Source organism: Fukomys damarensis, unplaced genomic scaffold (assembly GCF_012274545.1).
Source record: "Fukomys damarensis isolate Sample0158 unplaced genomic scaffold, DMR_v1.0_HiC HiC_scaffold_23, whole genome shotgun sequence".
Lineage (NCBI taxonomy): Eukaryota > Metazoa > Chordata > Mammalia > Rodentia > Bathyergidae > Fukomys > Fukomys damarensis.
Window position 1 is genome coordinate 59,484,293 of NW_022900935.1, and position 13,389 is coordinate 59,497,681.

Genomic DNA, 13,389 nt, shown 5'->3' on the forward strand with positions numbered 1-13,389 from the left:
TTCATATATATATATATTTTTTTTTTCCTTTTTTGTTACTGGGGATCAAATTGAGGACCTTGTTACTTTCGAGTCAGGCAGCAGAACCACTGAGCTCAGAACCACTGTACGTCAAACTCAATGGGCAAATGAACTCATTTTTTTTAATGGTGATGTGGGGGATTGAACTTGGGGCTTCACCTGTGCTAGGTAGGCACTCTACCATTGAGCCGCTTCATCAGTACAAATGCACTCATTTTAACAAAAGTTAAGTGGATGAAATCATGGATATCTAAATCACTCCATATTTACTTTTATTTATTTATTTTGAGACAGGGTCTGGCTGTGTAACTTAGGCTGGCCTCAAACTTGCAGTGATCCTTCTGTCTCAGCCTTCTGAATGCTGGGATTACAGGTGTGCACCACCATGCACAGCTCATATTCACTAAAGTGTTTCATAGCAGAGGTCTCTAACTTCTTTGTGACATTTGTGGGAGAAATGACAAAGAATATTATTGTTCCCAGTATATAGATATAGAATAACTTGTCACAGCTTGAACAGAAAGAGTTTGACCCAAGTCTTCTGTCTCTTCCCTGTCTTGCTGAATAGTGATTATAAGCTTTGGACACCTAGATTTGAGTCTGAACTCTGTCTCTTAAATTTTTTTTCTTTTATTGTGTTTATTGGTACATTTTGGGTATACAGTTTAGTTTGTCTCTTAAATTTTTAATGCAGGTGTAAGTTTTATAGCCTGAGACATTTGTAGATAATTAGTATTTCTATCTCAAATATATGGTTGTTATTCTACCTAATTTAGGGAGGATGTTGTAAGGGTAATGAATGTAAAGCTCAGAACTATCATTACATGGTAAACAAGCTATTAGTATTATTATCACTTTCTCTTGAAATAAATAGATAAGCCACTGAATCAAGAATTCAGTCTTGGGTCAGAGATTTAGCTCAGTGGCCCTGCACCTGTCTTGCAAGTACAAGGTTCTGAGTTCAATTCCCAGTACTGAAAAAAAATGTGGTGCCACACACCAGTAATCCTGGCACTTGGGAGGTTGAGGCAGGAGGATCACTGCAAGGTTGAAGTCAGCCTAGACTACATGGTGAACTCAAGATCAGTCTGAACTACACAGTGAGGCCCTGTCTTAAAATAAATAAATGAATAAAAACAAATGAAAATGCTGCTGAGGATATGAAGAAAAAAAATCTTTATTTTTAAAAAATTCAGTCTTCAGGGCCAGGGCTTTAGCTCAGTGGTTCCGCCACCTGCTTTGCAAGTGCAAGGTCCCAAGTTCGATCTCTGGCAACCCCCCTCCCCTCCAAAAGTTCAGTCTTTGTTTTAATTCATGGCACAGACATATTGGATAAACAGGACTCGTAATAACCAGCTCCTTTCATGTGAGCTTTCAAAATAGTTATACCATTGAATGGCACCATGTACGTTGCTGAGTTTCACAGTGAGATGAATGTTACAGGCTGTGCTCAAGGGAAACTTGATGAGCAGAGTCCCTGAACAGAACTGCTCTGCTGCTGCACAGACCTGGAGGCTTAGGTACCGAGAAATCCTAGCTGAGTTATCAGAGACACTGATTTGCTTGTGATAAGTGGTTCTTGCTGGTCTCAGCCTTCCAGCATGGGCAGCCTTCCAGCCAAGTCTGACTTCTGTGGTCACTGGCTGGAATTTCCATTATCTCTCAGTAACAGCTTTTCAAGAACAAAGTAAATCGGATATTCCCTTCTTCATAATACACTGTGATATCCCGTGTATTACCCAAAACTCCTTAGACCCAAAGGGTTAGGCTCTAGTTTGCTTTGAGGACAGTTGTATTGTGTATAAGGTACGTGGGCCAGGTTTTGCCGGCGAAAGTTTGCAGTGCTTTCTCATTCATGCTGGTGGCATTTTGGTTTTTGGTGAGTAGAAAATTGTTCCTTGCTTCTTATATGAAGCATCTCTCTGTCCAGTGGTCTCCAGCTCAGGTTTGAACTCACTCTGAGCCCACATAATATCTTACTGTTCAGTCATTTGAACAATTTTGGTCCAAATTTGTGGCAGTATTGCTTAGTTTCCATTTCCAAGATCACAAACTTTATTGAACAAAATGTATAAAGTTGATATTTTATACATGTTTAAAAATTATTGTTATTGGTAAATTTTAGATATACATAATGATCACATTTATCATAGAGAATCTGTACCTCTACATAATATATCTTGATTCTTTCTTCTCCAGTTGCCTCCCTTCCCTTCAACCCATTTCCCTCCTTGTTTACAACAGCCAGTCTCCATTTTTGCCTTGTATATTTTTTTCTTTTCCCTTCCTTTCTTTCTTCCTCCCCCTCCCTTGTTCTTCCCATTTCAACATTTTCTTCCTTCTTCCCAATATCTATTATATATTTTGGTTCTTATTTGCCCTTTTGGTTTCTCACATCAGAGAAACAATGTGAATTATTTATTTTTGGTACCAAGGATTAAACTCAGGACTTTGCACTTGCGATGCAAGTGTTGTGCCACTGAGCTAAACCCTGGCAACAATGTGAGATTTAAACATATGTGTCCTCTTTATTTCACTGAAGAGTATGGTCTCAAGGTACCTAAAAACGTTGGAAGTTATCCTTATGGCTGAATAGTACCCCATTGTGTAAAAAAACCTTTATCCATTTATCTTTTGATGGGCATTTGGGCTGTTACCAAATTTAGCTGTTACAAACTGTGCTTCTGTAAATGTGTGTGCATATATCATTGTGATGTGATGTTTCTAATTCTCCCTAAAAGGGAGATAGCTGGGTCAAATGGGATCTCTAATCCTAGATTTTGAGAAATCCCACAGTGGTTGCACAAGGCTACACTTCCACCAACAGTAGAGAAAGGTTCCTATTTCCCCACTATTTGTTGTTTGTTGATTTCTTCATGCTAGCCATTATTTCTGGAGTGAGATTGAATCTCAGCATTGTTTTAATTTGCATCTCTCAAATCACCAGTGATGTTGAACAATTTTTCATGTATTTACTTGCTGTTTCTAATTCTTCATCTGAGAAGTGTTTATTTCAGATGCCCATTTTTTGGATTGGGTCTTTAAATTTGGGAGTCTCATTTTTCTGAGTTCTTATATATTCTAGATATTAATTCTTTGCCTGAAGAACAGCTTGGAACATTTTTTCCCACTCTGTGCATTGTCTCTTCACTCTGCTGGTGGTTTCTTTTGCTGTGCCAAAGATTTTTAATAAGATGAGTTTCCACTTATTAATTCTTAGTGATATTTCTTATGCAATTGGGGTTTTGTTCATAAAGTCTGCCCACACCGGTTTATATATTCTAGATATTAATTCTTTGCCTGAAGAACAGCTTGGAACATTTTTTCCCACTCTGTGCATTGTCTCTTCACTCTGCTGGTGGTTTCTTTTGCTGTGCCAAAGATTTTTAATAAGATGAGTTTCCACTTATTAATTCTTAGTGATATTTCTTATGCAATTGGGGTTTTGTTCATAAAGTCTGCCCACACCGGTATCTTTGAGAGTTTTACCTATTCTATCTTCCAGCAGATTTACTATTTCTGTTTTACTTTTTAGATCTCTGATCCATTTTTATTTGAGTTTAGTGTATGGTGAAAGATATGGGTCAAGTTTTAATCTTTGGCATGTGGAAAGCCAGTTTTTCTATCACTATTTATTAAAGAGCTATCTTTGTTCCAGTGAAGGAGTTTGGCCCCTTTCTCAATGAAATGAATTTTAGGATTGCTTTCTCTAATTTTATGAGGTATGCTATTGGTATTTTAATTTTTTTCTAGAGCCTCATTCGTCTGTGTTGTTATTTCTATGTTACTATTTCAGAGAGATCAAGTGGGTGGTTTTATAATTGTTCTACCTCACTGCCCCCTGGGTTTGCCTTGGGCAAGCTAGAAGTCTGGGGTCACATCTTGCTTCTGTGTCCTCTTACCTTGTATATATTTTTAAATTTTAGTTTCTGCATTGATGCTTATAAATTGCTTATGGTAGGTAGCTTTATTGCTAGTTACAATGGATCTCTGCAGAAGATGCCAATCTCCTGCTCAGTGCTGTGACACAAGGTGAGAAGAAATACTCATAGAGACAGAATCCGAGTGAAACAGGGATCTGGATGGTCAGTGCTGAGCAAGCAAAGACACCCCCCATCCCACAATCAGCCAGAACCACTGGTATTGATTGGTGACACAATCATTATTAGGTTGAGTGGAGGGGGCTACTGTGGTTGCTCCAGAGAAGTTGCTGATGCAGGTAAGGCTTGCCTTGCAAGAAGGCAAGGAAGGACAAAGCATTCTTGTGTTAGGAACCAAACAGGCCAGATATAGGTTGTGGTTAATGATTAACCTGTCTTTACAGTGAAGAAGGTTTCATTTCTGGGAACAGAATTTGGGTAAAAGTCACTCTGACCTTGGCTATCCCATGTTATGTCATATCAGAGCCCCACAGCTTCATGGGCTGTTGCTATGGTCTCTGCTAGGGCCCTTGGTGCAGGGAGAATTTGTAATCTGTGTACCACTGCCGTGTCCCTATGAGTCACATAGGCTTTGGTCAGATTCGCTTTTTCAAACAAGCCAACTGGGTGGTTAACTCTTTATAGCTTGCACTGCTTACAGTCTGTTTTGGGCATAATCAGTAGGACAGTCTACCATAGCTAGTATTGAGAATTCATTAAGAAATGATTACTTTTCAGAGATGTCTTCTAGGTGCAGCTGGCTTTTGGCTGTTGAGTCTGTTGCAAGATCCTACCTCTTCAGTTTATTAGGGAGGAGAAGTTGTTGCTCATTTGGCCTAGCCCCTGGTTCTTTGGTACTGAGCTATAGTATTGTTTGTGATCCTCAGGCAATCTTGGTCTTGGCGTATAGGGAAGAAAACTGATTAAAACCACTCTATCAGCTTGGCCAAAGTAGTACAATCCTTAAATAACAATAGCAGCAAGCACAACCTAAAAAATGACAAACTGTGGTTAACTATTAATTTACTACCTCTAACCATACAAATAAGATTTGTAGTCCTCTAACAAAATCTAAAGCTAACCAATATTAAAAAATGGGCATCTGAGATGAATACATCTGAAATGAACAGACACTTCTCAGATGAACAAGTGCAAAGGGCAAATAAATACATAAAAAAATTCAACATCACTGGTTATTTGAGAGATGCAAATTCAAACACTGAGATTCCATCTCACTCCAGATAGAGTGGCTATTATCAAGATATCAACAAACAACAAATGCTGGTGGGCTCTAGGGAAAAATGAACAACCTTTTCCACTGTTGTTGGGAGTGTGGACTTGTGCAAACATTGGAAATCAAAGTGGAGATTCCTAAAAAAACTAGGATTAGAGATTTGACCCAGCTATTCCCCTTCTGGGTATCTTCCCAAGAGAATTAAAAGCATCATACCGCGGTGATACATATGCACCCATGTTTATAGAAGCACAGTTTGTAATAGCTAAATCTTGGAAACAACTCAATAGCCCATCAACCAATGAATGGATAAAAACAATGTGTTTTTTAATGTAATAGAGTACTATTCAGCCATAAAGAGGATAAAATTGAGACATTTCTTGGTAAATAGATGCACCTTGATACTCTTAAATGAAATAAATCAAACACATATGCATAGATATCACATTGTCTGTCAGGTGTGAGAAACAAAGTATAAATAAGGATCAAAACATGTAAGAAATATTGTGAAAGAGGAAGAAATTGTTCAAAATAATACTGAGTGTCAAGTACTTTGTTAATAATTAAAATGTTTTTGGGCCAGGGATTTAGCTCAGTGATTCTACTGCCTGCTTCGCCAGGGCAAGGTCCCGAGTTCGATCCCTGGTAACAACAACAACAAAAAAATGTTTTTTCAAAAGAGGTATAGTTTTCTTAGGAAATGGATGATAGATTAGCAATTGAAAACATATTCTTTTAAGATTATGATATACAGTGTATTTACCTTTGTTCTCTAATTCTTTTTTATGAAGTTTTATTTTCATAGATGTGCTTTTAAATTTTATTTATTAATGTCTACCCATATTACATTAAAATAAAAGATATTTTTTAAATGCAGGAAATTATATGCAGTACATATTCCCTCAATAGAGCAATTTTACCCTCTGTGAGAGAATTTGAAAGGGGTAAAAGGAAAACATAGAAAAAGATGAGAAAGATTAAAAGCAAGGCTGGAGGACAAAGGAAGACTACATAAGCTTTGGCAAACTGGTAAATAAACAGGAAGGAGAGAAAAAGGGAAGAGACAAGAACAGAACAAAACAACAAAAAAAAAAAACTAGAAACAACTGTCATGCTCGTATAAAAACAAGAACAAATAATCAAAAACAAACAAACAAACAAACAAACCCAAGTGCTGGGTGTGGTGTTGCACACCTGTAATCCAGCACTGTAGAGCCTGAGTCAGGAGGATCACTGTGATTTTGAGGCTAGCTTCAACTACATAGTGAGTTCATGGCCAGCCTGACTGCATATTGAGACCCTGTCCCAAAAAAAAGGAAGGGAGGAAAGAAAAAAGTCCACTATCGGGCACGTCTCTGCTGTCATGGGCAGACAAGAGGGGGAGCAGAGCTCAGATTGATCCCAACAAGCCTGCAGAACTGCAGTGGGGTGGTGAATGATCTCAGCCAGCTTGTGCATTCAACTCCACTGAAATTCAGGCTGATTCTGGAGTCTGCTGTGAGGCTGGACCCTAAGTTGTTCAGCCCACAACACTCTTGGTTCCTCCTGCTGGCTTGAACTCATGTCTCCCTGACCCTGGCTGGCTGTCTCCCAAGGCGATGCCCTCACCCTGACACTCAGAGCCGCTAGATGGAACCAACCTGTGGCTGCTCTGAGGCCTGGGCTCAGCTGGCCCCTTTCCAAAATGGTGACTGGTCAGTCTATTGGGGACATCTGAACTGGAATCACTCCCAGGCCACTGGAGCCCACAGTGTCTGCTGCTCCACTGCACTGGTGCATTTCTGCATGGAAGCCTCTGGACTCACATGTAGTAACTGTGCCTGTGTAGGTTTGGACTGTCTCACACCGTGAGCTGGGATGAAACTTTTAACCAGGGATTAGTTTTCCAAAGTAATTTCTAAAAGAAAACTATCATTATTTGCAACATTTAGGATGTGTAAATGAAGGAGGCAAACAAGGTGTTTCATGCCAGTGACTTAATTTGGGGATTTTTGATTAAAAATTGGAAATGTGGTTAGAATGTGGTTATGTTCTGGAAAAGTATCTGAAATTTTTTCAGGGCAAAGAATGATTAAAAAAAAAAAAGAATGGTTTTAGTTAAATAATACCCAAGAAGCTTCAGACTTCCTGTACAATGTAGAAAGAAAAAGTCATCACTGATTTCAGAACTCTGACTTTAACACCAAGTCCATCCCTACACGAGGGAACTTTTGGAACTAATTCTATTTTGAAACCATTACAGTGTGCCCAGCGTCATGCAAGGCAGGAGGGATAAGAGGGTGAATGAAGCAACTTCGTCAACTTCACATGCTAGGGCTGTGCCGGGGAAGAAATGAGTAGTTGAACAGATGAAGGAGGACTGTGAAGGTAGTTTTCCTCTCCCTCTCCCTCTCCACCAGCCTCCTTCTCCCTCCACCCCCTCCGTGAGACAGGGACTCTCTGGAGTTCAGGCTATGAACTTACTCTGTAGCCCAAGCTGGTCTCAAACTCACTGCAATCCTCCTGCCTCAGCCTTGAGAGTGTTGGGGTTCTGTGTGCTACCATGCCGACTTTAGGGTAGTGTTTCAAGAAAATTATTTAGCCTGCAAACTTTGACATGCTAAATGTCTAGTCCACGTGTGCCGCGAAACATGGCCTTGTCACAGCTAGATGAATGACTGCTGAGCCGTGGTGGGATGGGGAGAGTTCTGTCCTACTGATGTGAAGAACGGGCTACTCGGATTCAAACCCTTGCTCTTACTTGCACTTGCCCAACTCCAAAACCCTTCTGCAGAAATTGTGGCATCATCATGGAGTATATGCAGCCCCAGCCTAACAGAGGGGAATGAGTTCTCCAACATGGAACCTGATACTGAGCGTTTAGAGCAAATGACAACAATGTGGAAGAAATTGCCATATTGCGTACTCTGCTGCCTACCACCCTAACTGGTCCTCATTTTGTAGGTCAGGTGCTTTTCTTGGAAGCTGTATACGCAGGAGGAGGGAGAACTTTTGTAAGGTTGTAGCTTGGAGCAGGAAGAGCTCAGGCTGCCAGACTGGGTTACTACTTCTGAGTATCCCAAGGCCCAGCCCTGTGACTTTCATGGGAAGCTCTGCCAGGCCCCACCCAAAGGGCTTTGGATGCTTACACTTCGTAGGTCTGAGGTGCCTATCCTGCTGCCATACAGGGAGATGGCCCTGGAGGAAGCCACTGTCACCTCTCCTGGGGCAAAGGGTTGGCCCTGGTCCTGTAGCAAAAGGCTCCCTCGGACCACTTCAGCCCATGTGGGGCAGAACCTCATAAAGGTTTCTTAAACCTTTATGTCACAAATGGTGGGGCAGGGTGGAAAGTACAAGGTTATCAAGCACTTGCAGCTAGTGGCTACCGGAAAGATTCCAGCACGTTTGGTTGGAACATTACCGGCCTAGGTCTTGGTGACCAAGCCTTCTATCGTTTTATTTATACTTCACTTCTGCTCACAAGGCCCCTTGTGTGGCCACATGTGTGACTACTGGATTTAATGTCTCCACTTCCGGAGTGGGCCCAATAACCAGTCCACCTGAACTCAGAGCTCCTGGGGCCCAAATTTTGTATTTTTTTTTCCCTACAAGTCTAATCTCCAAAAGGAATCACTCCATGCCCTTAGTGCCCCCACAGAGCTGGGGGGATTCGAGTACCTCGGGTCCTCTGTGCCTACAAACATGTTGCTTCCACGTAAAGAGGCGATGGGGGAGCTGTCGCCAGATGAGTTTACTGCTCCACATCAGGTCTGCAGGACCAGTTTGCCCAGCAAGAGAGGCTCTCAGAGGCAGTTTCAGGTGGGGATCAGAACCAAGCTGTAGCTTTGCCTCCTCCACTCAAAAGGAAGACAGATTTCTGCTCTAGAGGAGGCTATACAGGCCACCAGTCACTTTTACTTGTTCCACCTCCACTGAGTAAAAATTGGATGGCACCACAGTTTGTTTCCCCCCTGAACCTGAAGAAGGATCCAGCTCAGCACTGGCAACTTGCTAAGGAGGTTTTTGGAACTTTTTATCAATCGGCAAAACCTAACCGGTAGAAAGAAATCTTGCAGGATTATAACATAGACCCAAGTATGGATACAGCTGACCACGACAGCCTTCATCTGGGGTATCAGGAGAACCCAGAAGAGTCTGCACAGCCCTGTGAGCACAAGGAATCCCCACAATTCCAGCTGGAGGCCCAAATTCAAAATCCAGAGCCTCCCCAAATCCAGGAACCTATACCTCAGGGAGAAGCCTCATGTCAACTCTCACAGCCCCCTGAGAAAGCTGAACCTTTTTTGAGCCATCAGAAGGCCCGCAGTCAGCATAAACTTGCTACTGAGAAGGATGTAAGTCAGCTATCAGGGCATCAGGAGGCCAATGTTCCATCTCCAAGTGGCCGTGAAACTCATCCCTTGTTTTTGCCAATTGTCAACTTGCAACCTGAGGATGTGGGGGCTGTGGCAGCTGCAGAGATAGATGAGGAGGCTCATCCTACTCCTAGGCAGCAGCAGTCCCTGGGGCAGTCTTCAGAGAATCCTGAGGACGTAGAACCATCTCTGTCCTCAAAGCCCACTGAGGGTGTCACACTCTCACCAGTCCAGCAAGAGCTCTCCGCTCAGCCTCCAGACTCCTCAAAGAAGAGTAGTTCTTTTCTACTGGCAGATAGCATGATATTTTCTTCTCTAGATGTGGAAACAATACTCACAAATTGGCATTTAGTGTTGCCTAAGTCGATAGTTGCACATGTGGAATTGGAGGTTACTGCAACTGCAAAGTCCCCTCTGGAGGCAGAGCCTTCTGCCGCCCAGGATTCCTCCCTGTTCAGCCCACAAGCTCAGTTCCAGAAGCTGAACGAGTAGAGCTTTCTCCAATCCAGACTGATCCTGCTACCCTGCCTGCAGAATTCCTTGAAAAATTTGAATCTTCTTCAGCTGAAGGAGAAGTTGTAGCTCAGAATCCAGTGCCCCGAGAGAGTTAGATTCTGCTGCAACTCAGGAGGAGTTCCCCAGGGAATCTTCCGCAGTGCCACTGCCAGCCTCTCCTCAGGCTCAAGAGCCAGTGCTGTATGAGGTGACAGATCAGCATCCAACAGTGAACCGTGACACAATCCCATCTCGGGATATGGGCTTTACCTTAAGCCCCGAACTCACCACAGAGCCTGTCCATTCTGTGGGCCTGCAGGAGGCTATCGTTTCTCCTCTGAAACACCCTGAGGTGACACTTGCACATCCAGTCCCGGGGCAGGCTCAGCGGCCCAACCTGAATCCTGGCATGATTCCACCATTGAACCTTAAATATGCCAGAACTTTTCTACCTACTTCAGGGGTCCAACTTTCCCTGACTTTGCAGGAGACCCCATCTCAGCCTCCAGAACCATCTATGGAGCCCGTAGCTGGACCTACAGAACCACATGAGATGGCAAACCCAGAACCATTAGGTCAGCACTCAGCTGAGCCTCCAGCATCACCCAGTGTCACGGCACCACCACTGCACACGGGCTTTATCCTAAGTCCAAAACTCACCACAGAGGCTGACCATTCTGTGGGCCTGCAAGATGTGACACAGGAACATCCAGTCCTGGGACAGTCTCAGCAGCCAGACCTGAGTTTCCTGACATGATTGAAGCCTTTGAACCAGGAACATCCCAAAACTGTTCTACCTACTTCAGGGTCCAACTTTCCTCCACTTTGCAGAAGACCCCATCTCAGCCTCTAGCATCACCCAGTGTCATGGCACCACCACTGCATACGAGCCTTACCGTAAGTCCTGAACTCACCACAGAGCATGTCCATTCTGTGGGTCCGCAGGAGGCTATCATTTCTCCTCTGAGACACCCTGAGGTGACACTTGCACATCCAGACCTGGAGCAGGCTCAGCAGCCCAACCTGACTCCTGGCATGATTCAGCCTTTGAACCTGGAACATTCCAGAAGCTGAACTTTCTCCAATCCAGACTGATTCCTCAAGCTCGGGTTTCTCCAGGTGGGAAACACAGCATACTCCCTTGTCAGGAACATGTGTTCCTTTTTGAGAAGAGAGACAGTGAGCAGATAGAGCATTTGTTGTTGTTGTTGTTCCCAAAGGACAAGTAAGCAGATGGTGATTAGTGCTTGCTCTGAAATGTGTCAAAGGTATAATCTCCAACTATGTCACCCACATACTTACCTGATTATCTGTCCAGAATCCACCTCTCTCCTCAGTAGCACAGAATGAGCAAAGAAAAGGGGGAAATTGTGAAGGGAGCTCATACTAAGAGGGATGCAGATAGCGTGCTTCTCTCTGAAAACACATTTTTCATACCTCGGACGCTCGCTTGGCCTCAATGATGCAGTGGTTTGGAGTGTGGAGTCCACGGCCAAGAGGCCCTACTTCTGTTCTTTAGTAGCTGTGTCACATTTTCTCTGAGCTTCAGTTTCTCCATTTGTAAAGTGGGAATTACTTAAACATACATCTAAGTATTGTTAAAGGGATTAAATAGCATAATTTATGGAAATGATCAGTAAGCACAGTGTCCAACACCCATTGAAAGTGTTTGTTTTGGTTACCTATGGCTGAATAACAAACTGTCCCCAAAACTTTCTGGTTTAAAATGATAACTATTTTATTATCCCTCATGATTCTGTGGGTCGACTGAACTCAGGTGGGCAGTTCTGTCGCATGTGAGGCCAGCTGGAATTGCAGCCATCGAGGGCTCAGCTGACTGCAGACTAACTGTGGCGATGGATAGGGATAGCTGGAAGGCGGAGCTCAGCTGGAATGACTGCTTCTTTCCTCTCCTTGGAGTATCACAGCATCTCCTCCACACGATCTAGATCTAGACAGTAAGGTAGTTGTACTTACTACGTGGCAGATTTCTTCACTACAGAGCAAAAGTAAAAGATCCCAGCCCTTCACACTTGGCCCAGAATTGGCACGTTTTATCTTCTGGCACATCCTCTTTATTAAAATGACTCATCAGTTCAGTCCAAATACAAAGTGGGAGGAGAGTACACGGGTATGAATATTGGGAGGCACTGTCCGTTGGGGAGTACCTTTGGAAAGCAACTACTACATCGGTTAATAATATTTTCAGTGTTGATGTTATGGCTTGTGTATTGCTGCCCCCCAAAAGCCTCATGCAGTCATGGGGGGGGGCTTTCCTGGAATTGATTCATGGTATAATGCTATACTCAAGGGCCCTAGGACTGAGGGTGTGAGAGCTACCTGCCCTAAGTAATCTTCATAAAATAAAGGGGGCAGAAAGGTGCCGAAAGAAAGCTCCCTTGTTTCTTTTGTTGCCTTATGGCCACCATGAACTGTTTCTCCTCAGCAAGGCCTGTCTGCCCCACCACCCTGCCTTGGAGTCAGCTGATGATGGACTGAAACCTCAGTGAGCTGTGAGCCAAATAAACCTTTCCTCCTTTAACTGTGGGTATTTTGTCTCAGCAAAGAGTTAAAAAAGTAACTAAGACATTTGGAATTGCAAATAGGTTCAATTCCTTTACCCTCTTTTTAGAAAGATCAATTCATGTTGGATTTGCACAGTTAGTGAATAAATATTTTGGACTAAAGTCATTTAGAATCATGAGATCAGCACTCTATACTCCTCTAGGATGGGAGCTATGTTTCTGTTGGTCCCATATCATACCCCACAGGCCTAGTAAAGGGCTCTGTATGTCGTACTATTAAATAAAAGCTGCACATTTTTGTTGGATATTAATATTTCCATAAAGGCTTTACTTTGTTAATATTTTATTTGCATATATTTTCCTCAACCCATTCTCCTTGCATATTTCCATCTCATTTTATGTTATATATAACTGAATTTTTTTAAAAAAACAGGTTATTTTTTATGGTACAGAGATTGAACTCAGGAGAGTATACAGTTAACTATGTGCTTAACTGTTTAATAAATTACCCTCCACACTGAACTACATCCTAAGTCCTTTAATTGTCTGCCAATTCATTTATCTATGTATTTAGAGACAGGGTCTCAGTAAGTCACTAAGTTGCCCACACTGGGCTCAAACTTGAGAACCCCTGGCCTCAGGCTCCCAGAGTCCAGCATTACAGGTATGCACCACCATGGCCAGCAAATGCATAATCTTTTTACTGGTGTGTTCATCTCTCTTCATTCATTGTATCACAAATGTATTTGGATTTATTTCCACCATCTTATTTAGTGAGTTTGGCTTTTAGCCATTCTTTTTATTTGCTTCTTTTCTTCCTCCTCTTGTTCCTGCTACTA

At 42.7% G+C, this 13,389-nt stretch overlaps 1 long non-coding RNA gene across 2 annotated transcripts in view; it reads left to right on the forward strand.

The window, feature by feature from the left end:
* The window catches only part of LOC104858289, a 19,306-nt gene extending 6,886 nt beyond the window's left edge, over nt 1-12,420 (forward strand). For both annotated transcript variants that reach the window (XR_779096.3, XR_779094.3), the window contains one exon: nt 7,418-12,420. This is a non-coding gene — a long non-coding RNA (uncharacterized LOC104858289). The remainder of the gene's footprint in view (nt 1-7,417) is intronic.
* Nucleotides 12,421-13,389: the final 969 nt, after the last annotated feature.